Here is a 12500-nt window from a genome sequence, read left to right on the forward strand (position 1 = left end):
TTACTTGACCTAATTTGTTAGATAAATATTGACCAACATATAAATATATATAATTAATTTAGGTTCGTGAATTCGAGGCCAACCTTGCACTTGTTCAATGACGTTATATGTATTTTTACTACGAAATACAGTATGGTGAGTTTCATTTGCCTTTTTACCCTTTATATTTTTGGGCTGAGAATACATGCGCAACTTTTATAAATGTTTTATGAAATAGACATAAGTACGTGAAACTACATTCTATGGTTGACTTATCGAAATCGAATATGCCCCTTTTTATTAAGTCTGGTAATCTAAGAATTAGGGAACAGACACCCTAATTGACGCGAATCCTAAAGATAGATCTATTGGGCCTAACAAACCCCATCCAAAGTACCGGATGCTTTAGTACTTCGAAATTTATATCATGTCCGAAGGAGGATCCCGGAATGATAGGGGATATTCTTATATGTATCTAGTTAATGTCGGTTACCAAGTGTTCACCATATGAATGATTTTTTTTGTCTCTATGCATGAGACGTATATTTATGAGAACTAAAAATGAAATTCTTGTGGTCTATTAAAATGATGGAAATAAATGATTATGATAAACTAATGAACTCACCAACCTTTTGGTTGACACTTTAAAGCATGTTTATTCTCAGGTGTTAAAGAAATCTTCCGCTGTGCATTTGCTCATTTTAAAGATATTACTTGGAGTCTTTCATAGCATATTTCGAAGAACGTTGCATTCGAGTCATTGAGTTCATCAAAGATTATTATTAAATCAATTTATAGTTGGATAGTGGATATTATGAAATGGTATGCATGCCTGTCAATTTTCGATGTAAAGAAAGTTTGTCTTTTAAAAACGAATGCAATATTTGTAAAATGTATCATATAGAGGTCAAATACCTCGCAATGTAATCAACTATTGTGAATCGTTTATAATGTATATGATCGGGTCCTTTCAGTAGGCTAAATACTGGTGTGAGACCGATAGCAAACAAGTACCGCGAGGGAAAGATGAAAAGGACTTTGAAAAGAGAGTCAAAGAGTGCTTGAAATTGTCGGGAGGGAAGCGAATGGGGGCTGGCGATGCGTCCCGGTTGGATGCAGAACGGCGTTAGCCGGTCTGCCGATCGACTCGGGGCGTGGACCGGTGCGGATTGGTGCGGCGGCCAAAGCCCTGACTGTTGATATGTCTGTGGAGATGCCGTTGCGTCGATCGTGGTTGGCAGCGCGCGCCATTCGGCGTGCTTCGGCACCTGCGCGCTCCTGGCATCGGCCTGCGAGCACCCTATTCGGCCCGTCTTGAAACACGGACCAAGGAGTCTGACATGTGTGCGAGTCAACGGGTGAGTAAACCCGAAAGGCGTAAGGAAGCTGATTGGCGGGATCCCTCTTGTAGGGTGCACCGCCGACCGACCTTGATCTTCTGTGAAGGGTTCGAGTGTGAGCATGCCTGTCGGGACCCGAAAGATGGTGAACTATGCCTGAGCGGGGCGAAGCCAGAGGAAACTCTGGTGGAGGCCCGCAGCGATACTGACGTGCAAATCGTTCGTCTGACTTGGGTATAGGGGCGAAAGATTAATCGAACCGTCTAGTAGCTGGTTCCCTCCGAAGTTTCCCTCAGGATAGCTGGAGCCCGGGTGCGAGTTCTATCGGGTAAAGCGAATGATTAGAGGCATCGGGGGCGCAACGCCCTCGACCTATTCTCAAACTTTAAATAGGTAGGATGGTGCGGCTGCTTTGTTGAGCCGTACCATGGAATCGAGAGCTCCAAGTAGGCCATTTTTGGTAAGCAGAACTGGCGATGCGGGATGAATCGGAAGCCGGGTTACGGTGCCAAACTGCGCGCTAACCTAGAACCCACAAAGGGTGTTGGTCGATTAAGACAGCAGGACGGTGGTCATGGAAGTCGAAATCCGCTAAGGAGTGTGTAACAACTCACCTGCCGAATCAACTAGCCCCGAAAATGGATGGCACTTAAGCGCGCGACCTACACCCGGCCGTCGAGGCAAGTGCCAGGCCCCGATTGTAGTGACCCGAACTTTTCCATGTTTATATATATTAATTGAGATTGATATTTACATGATTAAATGTTTCCAACATGTTAAGCAATCAAACTTGTTAAGACTTGATTAATTGAAATATGTTTCATATAGACAATTGACCACCCAAGTTGACCGGTGATTCACGAACGTTAAAACTTGTAAAAACTATATGATCACATATATACGGATATATATATATATAGTTAACATGATACTATGATAAGTAAACATATCATTAAGTATATTAACAATGAACTACATATGTAAAAACAAGACTACTAACTTAATGATTTTTAAACGAGACATATATGTAACGATTATCGTTGTAAAGACATTTAATGTATATATATCATATTAAGAGATATTCATACATGATAATATCATGATAATATAATAAATTAAAATCTCATTTGATATTATAAACATTGGGTTAACAACATTTAACAAGATCGTTAACCTAAAGGTTTCAAAACAACACTTACATGTAACGACTAACGATGACTTAACGACTCAGTTAAAATGTATATACATGTAGTGTTTTAATATGTATTTATACACTTTTGAAAGACTTCAATACACTTATCAAAATACTTCTACTTAAAAAAAATGCTTACAATTACATCCTCGTTCAGTTTCATCAACAATTCTACTCGTATGCACCCGTATTCGTACTCGTACAATACACAGCTTTTAGATGTATGTACTATTGGTATATACACTCCAATGATAAGCTCTTAGCAGCCCATGTGAGTCACCTAACACATGTGGGAACCATCATTTGGCAACTAGCATGAAATATCTCATAAAATTACAAAAATATGAGTAATCATTCATGACTTATTTACATGAAAACAAAATTACATATCCTTTATATCTAATCCATACACCAACGACCAAAAACACCTACAAACACTTTCATTCTTCAATTTTCTTCATCTAATTGATCTCTCTCAAGTTCTATCTTCAAGTTCTAAGTGTTCTTCATAAATTCCAAAAGTTCTAGTTTCATAAAATCAAGAATACTTTCAAGTTTGCTAGCTCACTTCCAATCTTGTAAGGTGATCATCCAACCTCAAGAAATCTTTGTTTCTTACAGTAGGTTATCATTCTAATACAAGGTAATAATCATATTCAAACTTTGGTTCAATTTCTATAACTATAACAATCTTATTTCAAGTGATGATCTTACTTGAACTTGTTTTCGTGTCATGATTCTGCTTCAAGAACTTCGAGCCATCCAAGGATCCGTTGAAGCTAGATCCATTTTTCTCTTTTCCAGTAGGTTTATCCAAGGAACTTAAGGTAGTAATGATGTTCATAACATCATTCGATTCATACATATAAAGCTATCTTATTCGAAGGTTTAAACTTGTAATCACTAGAACATAGTTTAGTTAATTCTAAACTTGTTCGCAAAAAAAAGTTAATCCTTCTAACTTGACTTTTAAAATCAACTAAACACATGTTCTATATCTATATGATATGCTAACTTAATGATTTAAAACCTGGAAACACGAAAAACACCGTAAAACCGGATTTACGCCGTCGTAGTAACACCGCGGGCTGTTTTGGGTTAGTTAATTAAAAACTATGATAAACTTTGATTTAAAAGTTGTTATTCTGAGAAAATGATTTTTATTATGAACATGAAACTATATCCAAAAATTATGGTTAAACTCAAAGTGGAAGTATGTTTTCTAAAATGGTCATCTAGACGTCGTTCTTTCGACTGAAATGACTACCTTTACAAAAACGACTTGTAACTTATTTTTCCCACTATAAACCTATACTTTTTCTGTTTAGATTCATAAAATAGAGTTCAATATGAAACCATAGCAATTTGATTCACTCAAAACGGATTTAAAATGAAGAAGTTATGGGTAAAACAAAATTGGATAATTTTTCTCATTTTAGCTACGTGAAAATTGGTAACAAATCTATTCCAACCATAACTTAATCAACTTGTATTGTATATTATGTAATCTTGAGATACCATAGACACGTATACAATGTTTCGACCTATCATGTCGACACATCTATATATATTTCGGAACAACCATAGACACTCTATATGTGAATGTTGGAGTTAGCTATACAGGGTTGAGGTTGATTCCAAAATATATATAGTTTGAGTTGTGATCAATACTGAGATACGTATACACTGGGTCGTGGATTGATTCAAGATAATATTTATCGATTTATTTCTGTACATCTAACTGTGGACAACTAGTTGTAGGTTACTAACAAGGACAGCTGACTTAATAAACTTAAAACATCAAAATATATTAAAAGTGTTGTAAATATATTTTGACCATACTTTGATATATATGTATATATTGTTATAGGTTCGTGAATCAACCAGTGGCCAAGTCTTACTTCCCGACGAAGTAAAAATCTGTGAAAGTGAGTTATAGTCCCACTTTTAAAATCTAATATTTTTGGGATGAGAATACATGCAGGTTTTATAAATGATTTACAAAATAGACACAAGTACGTGAAACTACATTCTATGGTTGAATTATCGAAATCGAATATGCCCCTTTTTATTAAGTCTGGTAATCTAAGAATTAGGGAACAGACAACCTAATTGACGCGAATCCTAAAGATAGATCTATTGGGCCTAACAAACCCCATCCAAAGTACCGGATGCTTTAGTACTTCGAAATTTATATCATATCCGAAGGGTGTCCCGGAATGATGGGGATATTCTTATATATGCATCTTGTTAATGTCGGTTACCAGGTGTTCACCATATGAATGATTTTTATCTCTATGTATGGGATGTGTATTGAAATATGAAATCTTGTGGTCTATTATTATGATTTGATATATATAGGTTAAACCTATAACTCACCAACATTTTTGTTGACGTTTAAAGCATGTTTATTCTCAGGTGAATACTAAGAGCTTCCGCTGTTGCATACTAAAATAAGGACGAGATTTGGAGTCCATGCTTGTATGATATTGTGTAAAAACTGCATTCAAGAAACTTATTTTGTTGTAACATATTTGTATTGTAAACCATTATGTAATGGTCGTGTGTAAACAGGATATTTTAGATTATCATTATTTGATAATCTACGTAAAGCTTTTTAAACCTTTATTGATGAAATAAAGGTTATGGTTTGTTTTAAAATGAATGCAGTCTTTGAAAAATGTCTCATATAGAGGTCAAAACCTCGCAACGAAATCAATTAATATGGAACGTTTTTAATCAATAAGAACGGGACATTTCAGTTGGTATCCGAGCGTTGGTCTTAGAGAACCAGAAAATTTGCATTAGTGTGTCTTATCGAGTTTGTTAGGATGCATTAGTGAGTCTGGACTTCGACCGTGTTTTCTTTAAAAATGATTGCTTAACATTTTTGTTGGAAACTATATATTTTTAACATATGAATATTATGTGATATATTAATCTCTTATCGTGTTTGATATTATGTGATAGATGTCTACCTCTAGAACAAGTCTCATTGACTCACCTAATAATAATGAAGAGTCAAATGTAAATTGGAATGATTCGTGGACTGATTCACAAGTTCCCGAAGAGGAACCGGAAGAAGAGTCGGAACCGGAAGAAGAATCGGAACCGGAAGAAGAATCGGAACCGGAAGCAGAAATAGAACCGGTGGGGGAAATAATAAAACGGTTAAGTAAAAGAGAATCCTCAACCAACCGACCAAGGTTAATTATGGTCAATGGTGCTTCCGCCAAGGAAGCAAAATATTGGGAGGATTACCAATTCTCCGATGAATCGGATTTCGACGAGAATTCCGATGATGTTATAGAAATTACCCCAACTGAATTTAAAAAGGCAAAAGAAAATAATAAGGGAAAGGGCATAAAAATAGAGAAATCTAATTCCAACCCCGATGAACTTTATATGTATCGTCAACCCCCAAAGTCCTTAAGTTGTAACAATGACCCGGGAACCTCTAAACCACCAGGTTTTTCTAAACCAATGTGGATAACGACGGCTCGTATTAGGGGAACATCATATATCCCTAGAAACTTGGCAAAACGAACCAAAACCGAACAAGAAGAAACGAGCGAGTCGGAATAAGATAGTTATATTCGTGTGGTGTAATATATGTAATATAGTGTGCTTATGCTTTATGATGTTTGTAAAAATTGCTTGTATTAATAAGTATTTTTTTTTATGAATCTAACTCTTGTCTATTTTACAGTATAAAAACACAAAATGGATAGACAACCCAATATTTTAAGAGACCTACCCGGAGACATGATTGATGAAATCTTGTCTAGAGTCGGTCAGAATTCCTCGGCACAACTATTTAAGGCAAGATCAGTTTGTAAGACATTCGAAGAACGTTCCAAGAATGCCTTGGTTTATAAAAGGCTTTCGTTCGGAAGATGGGGAATATCACATTGGGAAATCCATAAGTTACGATGTGTTTACTTTGACGCATATATTGCGGGGAACCCAAATGCTATTTTACGCAATGGGTTAAGAAATTATTTTGACTCAATATATCCGAATATAGGACTTCGTGATTTAGAAAAAGCGGCTAACATGCAACATAAAGAAGCATGTTATGCTTACGGGTTAGTAATGTTCGCTTCTCACCAAAGTGAGAACAAGAACATCGGGCTACAACTATTAAACAAAACGTTCCCACAAGTGACGGAGTCGGTAATTGGGGTAAGAAATGAGGTTTTTAGGTTATTACGAGACTGTTGGTCATTACGTAACCCTCGTCCCTTTGATGATGTTACAACACGCTGTCTTATCAATGGCCATAACGGTTATGTTCCACAAGACCAAGGATGGGAAGTAGTCCTAGTAAAACCAGAATGCATGACTTGTTTCTGGACGTATGAATTACGTGTCTTTATTGCCTTTGCTGAACGACTTGTGTACTAGCTAGAATTATCTTCACAACTATCTTGTATCAAAGTTATTGTGTGCTATATTTCATGCTTTATGTAAAATAAGCGGTATTGTAAGTTTGTAAAATATTGTATAAAAGTTTGAACGCGAAATATTATTACAATCAGTTTTTCATATAGAATTGTAGTAGTTGAATTGTATATTAGCTACTAAGTATGAACTTAACGGGTAGGTACTACCCGAATTTAAACTTATAAAACGCTAATATGAAGAAAAAGCTTTTATAAATGAGTTCATACTATGCTACGAAATACTATTAACTACTCTTAATATTCTGTATGATTAACTTGTTCCATTTGACTATTTTGAAGGAAATGGCACCGACTACTCGACACACCGTGAATATGAATGAAGAGGAATTCCGTACTTTTCTAGCTTCAAACATAGTCGCAGTACAGGCTGCGCTACATACCAACAATAACCTTGGATCTGGCAGTACAAGAAATCATGTAGGATGCACCTACAAAGAATTCACTGCCTGCAAACCTTTGGAATTTGATGGAACCGAAGGACCGATCGGATTGAAACGGTGGACCGAGAAGGTCGAATCGGTGTTTGCCATAAGTAAGTGTACTGAAGAGGACAAAGTGAAGTACGCTACGCATACCTTCACAGGTTCTGCGTTAACATGGTGGAATACCTATCTAGAGCAAGTGGGACAAGACGATGCGTACGCACTACCGTGGTCAGCATTCAAGCACTTGATGAACGAGAAGTACCGTCCCAGAACTGAGGTCAATAAGCTCAAGACAGAACTTAGAGGGTTACGAACCCAAGGATTTGATATTACCACGTACGAAAGACGATTCACAGAATTGTGCCTATTGTGTCCGGGAGCATTCGAAGATGAGGAAGAGACGATCGACGCGTTCGTGAAAGGATTACCGGAAAGAATCCAAGAAGATATAAGTTCACACGAGCCCGCCTCCATACAACAGGCATGTAGAATGGCTCACAAACTAGTGAACCAGATTGAAGAAAGAATTAAAGAACAGACTGCTGAAGAGGCCAATGTGAAGCAAGTCAAAAGAAAGTGGGAGGAACACGGTGATAAGAATCACCAATACAACAACAACAGAAATTACAACAATAATCGCAACAATTATCCCAACAATCGCAACAGCAATCGTAACTACAATAAACGGCCCAACAACAACAACAACAACAACAGCAACTACAACAATCATCCCAACAACAATAATAACCGCAACAACAACAACAATCAGAAGCAGCTATGCCAAAGGTGTGAAAAGTATCACTCGGGGTTCTGCACCAAATTTTGCAACAAGTGTAAAAGAAATGGTCATAGCGCGGTGAAGTGTGAAGTCTATGGACCAGGGGTTAATAGAACGAAAGGAACAAATGGTGTCGGAACGAGTAATGGCGGAGCAAGTAGTGTCGGAGAAAGTTATGCCAATGTAGTTTGTTATAAATGTGGAAAACCGGGCCACATTATTAGAAATTGCCCGAACCAGGAGAACACGAATGGACAAGGCCGCGGAAGAGTTTTCAATATTAATGCAGCAGAAGCACAGGAAGACCCGGAGCTTGTTACGGGTACGTTTCTTATTGACAATAAATCTGCTTACGTTTTATTTGATTCGGGTGCGGATAGAAGCTATATGAGTAGAGATTTTTATGCTAAATTAAGTTGTCCATTGACGCCTTTGGATAGTAAATTTTTACTCGAATTAGCAAATGGTAAATTAATTTCAGCAGATAATATATGTCGGAATCGAGAAATTAAACTGGTTAGCGAAACATTTAAGATTGATTTGATACCAGTAGAGTTAGGGAGTTTTGATGTGATAATCGGTATGGACTGGTTGAAAGAAGTGAAAGCAGAGATCGTTTGTTACAAAAATGCAATTTGCATTATACGAGAAAAAGGAAAACCCTTAATGGTGTACGGAGAAAAGGGCAACACGAAGCTACATCTTATTAGTAATTTGAAGGCACAAAAACTAATAAGAAAAGGTTGCTATGCTGTTCTAGCACACGTCGAGAAAGTACAAACTGAAGAAAAGAGCATCAATGATGTTCCCATTGCAAAAGAATTTCCCGATGTATTTCCGAAAGAATTACCGGGATTACCCCCACATCGATCCGTTGAATTTCAAATAGATCTTGTACCAGGTGCTGCACCAATAGCTCGTGCTCCTTACAGACTCGCACCCAGCGAGATGAAAGAACTGCAAAGCCAATTACAAGAACTTTTAAAGCGTGGTTTCATTCGACCAAGCACATCACCGTGGGGAACTCCTGTTTTGTTTGTCAAGAAGAAAGATGGTACATTCAGGTTGTGTATCGACTACCGAGAGTTGAACAAACTTACCATCAAGAACCGCTACCCACTACCGAGAATCGACGACTTATTTGATCAACTACAAGGCTCGTCTGTTTATTCAAAGATTGACTTACGTTCCGGGTATCATCAAATGCGGGTGAAAGAAGATGATATTCCAAAGACTGCTTTCAGAACACATTACGGTCATTACGAGTTTATGGTCATGCCGTTTGGTTTAACTAATGCACCAGCTGTGTTCATGGACCTTATGAACCGAGTGTGTGGACCATACCTTGACAAGTTTGTCATTGTTTTCATTGATGACATACTTATTTACTCAAAGAATGATCAAGAACACGGTGAACATTTGAGAAAGGTGTTAGAAGTATTGAGGAAGGAAGAATTGTACGCTAAGTTTTCAAAGTGTGCATTTTGGTTGGAAGAAGTTCAATTCCTCGGTCACATAGTGAACAAAGAAGGTATTAAGGTGGATCCGGCAAAGATAGAAACTGTTGAAAAGTGGGAAACCCCGAAAACTCCGAAACACATATGCCAGTTTTTAGGACTAGCTGGTTACTACAGAAGGTTCATCCAAGACTTTTCCAGAATAGCAAAACCCTTGACTGCATTAACGCATAAAGGGAAGAAATTTGAATGGAATGATGAACAAGAGAAAGCGTTTCAGTTATTGAAGAAAAAGCTAACTACGGCACCTATATTGTCATTGCCTGAAGGGAATGATGATTTTGTGATTTTTTGTGACGCATCAAAGCAAGGTCTCGGTTGTGTATTAATGCAACGAACGAAGGTGGTTGCTTATGTGTTTAGACAATTGAAGATTCACGAACAAAATTATACGACGCATGATTTGGAATTAGGCGCGGTTGTTTTTGCATTAAAGACTTGGAGGCACTACTTATATGGGGTCAAAAGTATTATATATACTGACCACAAAAGTCTTCAACACATATTTAATCAGAAACAACTGAATATGAGGCAGCGTAGGTGGATTGTATTATTGAATGATTACGACTTTGAGATTCGTTACCACCCGGGGAAGGCAAATGTGGTAGCCGATGCCTTGAGCAGGAAGGACAGAGAACCCATTCGAGTAAAATCTATGAATATAATGATTCATAACAACCTTACTACTCAAATAAAGGAGGCGCAACAAGGAGTTTTAAAAGAGGGAAATTTAAAGGATGAAATACCCAAAGGATCGGAGAAGCATCTTAATATTCGGGAAGACGGAACCCGGTATAGGGCTGAAAGGATTTGGGTACCAAAATTTGGAGATATGAGAGAAATGGTACTTAGAGAAGCTCATAAAACCAGATACTCAATACATCCTGGAACGGGGAAGATGTACAAGGATCTCAAGAAACATTTTTGGTGGTCGGGTATGAAAGCCGATATTGCTAAATATGTAGGAGAATGTTTGGCGTGTTCTAAGGTCAAAGCTGAGCATCAGAAACCATCAGGTCTACTTCAACAACCCGAAATCCCAGAATGGAAATGGGAAAACATTACCATGGATTTCATCACTAAATTGCCAAGGACTGCAAGTGGTTTTGATACTATTTGGGTAATAGTTGATCGTCTCACCAAATCAGCACACTTCCTGCCAATAAGAGAAGATGACAAGATGGAGAAGTTAGCACGACTGTATTTGAAGGAAGTCGTCTCCAGACATGGAATACCAATCTCTATTATCTCTGATAGGGATGGTAGATTTATTTCAAGATTCTGGCAGACATTACAGCAAGCATTAGGAACTCGTCTAGACATGAGTACTGCCTATCATCCACAAACTGATGGGCAGAGCGAATGGACGATACAAACGCTTGAAGACATGCTACGAGCATGTGTTATTGATTTCGGAAACAGTTGGGATCGACATCTACCATTAGCAGAATTTTCCTACAACAACAGCTACCATTCAAGCATTGAGATGGCGCCGTTTGAAGCACTTTATGGTAGAAAGTGCAGGTCTCCGATTTGTTGGAGTAAAGTGGGGGATAGACAGATTACGGGTCCGGAGATTATATAAGAAACTACCGAGAAGATCATCCAAATTCAACAACGGTTGAAAACCGCCCAAAGTCGACAAAAGAGCTACGCTGACATTAAAAGAAAAGATATAGAATTTGAAATTGGAGAGATGGTCATGCTTAAAGTTGCACCTTGGAAAGGCGTTGTTCGATTTGGTAAACGAGGGAAATTAAATCCAAGGTATATTGGACCATTCAAGATTATTGATCGTGTCGGACCAGTAGCTTACCGACTTGAGTTACCTCAACAACTCGCGGCTGTACATAACACTTTCCACGTCTCGAATTTGAAGAAATGGTTTGCTAAAGAAGATCTCACTATTCCGTTAGATGAAATCCAAATCAACGAAAAACTTCAATTCATCGAAGAACCCGTCGAAATAATGGATCGTGAGGTTAAAAGACTTAAGTAAAACAAGATACCAATTGTTAAGGTTCGATGGAATGCTCGTAGAGGACCCGAGTTCACCTGGGAGTGTGAAGATCAGATGAAGAAGAAATACCCGCATCTATTTCCAGAAGATTCGTCAACACCTTCAACAGCTTAAAATTTCGGGACGAAATTTATTTAACGGGTAGGTACTGTAGTGACCCGAACTTTTCCATGTTTATATATATTAATTGAGATTGATATTTACATGATTAAATGTTTCCAACATGTTAAGCAATCAAACTTGTTAAGACTTGATTAATTGAAATATGTTTCATATAGACAATTGACCACCCAAGTTGACCGGTGATTCACGAACGTTAAAACTTGTAAAAACTATATGATGACATATATATGGATATATATATATATAGTTAACATGATACTATGATAAGTAAACATATCATTAAGTATATTAACAATGAACTACATATGTAAAAACAAGACTACTAACTTAATGATTTTTAAACGAGACATATATGTAACGATTATCGTTGTAAAGACATTTAATGTATATATATCATATTAAGAGATATTCATACATGATAATATCATGATAATATAATAAATTAAAATCTCATTTGATATTATAAACATTGGGTTAACAACATTTAACAAGATCGTTAACCTAAAGGTTTCAAAACAACACTTACATGTAACGACTAACGATGACTTAACGACTCAGTTAAAATGTATATACATGTAGTGTTTTAATATGTATTTATACACTTTTGAAAGACTTCAATACACTTATCAAAATACTTCTACTTAACAAAAATGCTTACAA

This window comes from Rutidosis leptorrhynchoides, chromosome 11 (assembly GCF_046630445.1).
Source record: "Rutidosis leptorrhynchoides isolate AG116_Rl617_1_P2 chromosome 11, CSIRO_AGI_Rlap_v1, whole genome shotgun sequence".
NCBI lineage: Eukaryota > Viridiplantae > Streptophyta > Magnoliopsida > Asterales > Asteraceae > Rutidosis > Rutidosis leptorrhynchoides.